This window comes from Cryptomeria japonica, chromosome 2 (assembly GCF_030272615.1).
Source record: "Cryptomeria japonica chromosome 2, Sugi_1.0, whole genome shotgun sequence".
Classification (NCBI taxonomy): Eukaryota; Viridiplantae; Streptophyta; class Pinopsida; order Cupressales; family Cupressaceae; genus Cryptomeria; species Cryptomeria japonica.
The window spans coordinates 489820400-489821631 of record NC_081406.1 but is presented as its reverse complement, the minus strand read 5'-3'; positions in this window follow the sequence as shown (position 1 = coordinate 489821631).

Sequence of the window (1232 nt, the reverse complement as noted above, 5' to 3'; positions counted from 1 at the left end):
ACAATTTTATTTACATCTATGAAATCAAAAACTACAACTTTAAATTATTTTCTAACTCTCTTTGATACTGAATCTCTTATTATAATTTTTAAATTCTATAAATTTCTCTCTCCACAATATTTATTCCTCTTTTTATCCCTTTAAATTCTATATATTTCTCTCTCCACAATATTTATTCCTCTGTTTTTCGAGTGGATGTTAGATGGGATTTAAATAGCGATTTTATTATTATGTAGGTGATTTAAAAAGTTTTTAGGCCGATAAAGTCAAAGTGATTTAGTGGACGATAGAGACTGAAATTAGGGAATTACATGGTAGCTTTTTTTTTTTGGCGGGTGGGCCTGCTAATTTTGGTTTTTAATTCCCTTTTCCATCGTGTGTATGTGGGGATCTGATTCTGCACTCCGCGTGAATGTCGGTATAAATGAATGAATGATTTGGGGAAGATGAATATGACAGTTGTGGGTGTTCCATAACCTTCTATTGGGAAGGCCCTTCTTAGGAACTTTAATTTGCTTTTCTAGGGAAGGCCAAAATTTATTTTCCATTCCCTTTCCTGTGGGGTGGGTGGTAGGGCCCAAGGTCCACGATGTTTGTATGTAAAAATTATTTAGTTTGTAATAGTGAAATTAGTATATTTGTCAATAGAATCTTTAGTCTATTGGTGAAATTGATGATTTCAAATATGTCTACTAGAGATCAAGTCTTGCTTAGTACAAGGCTCTTACGTCATAAGGGATGAGATCAAGATCATGCCTTGGGCGAATTTGGTGGAATGGATACCCCTTAGTCCTTGGCTCTTAGCTAAAGAGGTTTCATCGTATAGGCTTGTGCCCCCATATTGGACGGCAAAAACTACTCTGTGAAGGCCCTCTGATATTAGTTTATTTTCATTTTATCCTTATTTATTTGAAAAATCATTTTTTTATTTTTAAATTTTGTTTCAATTTCATTTTATGTGTGTATAATTGATTTAGATCATTTTTGTTTCTACATATTTGAAACTTAAATCTTAAAAGTCAAATATTTGTTATATTTTTCATTAGTTGTTATGAACCAACTAATGCATGAACTAGTCCATATCTCTCACTAAGATGTTATATTTAAAGAATAGAATTGATTCAAAAAGAAGTTATCTAACATTGAGCTTGATCTAAAATGTTGGCAACAAAAAATCCATATAGTCTAATACAAAATTTAGCATATTGATCATTATGGATTGTGGAAACTTC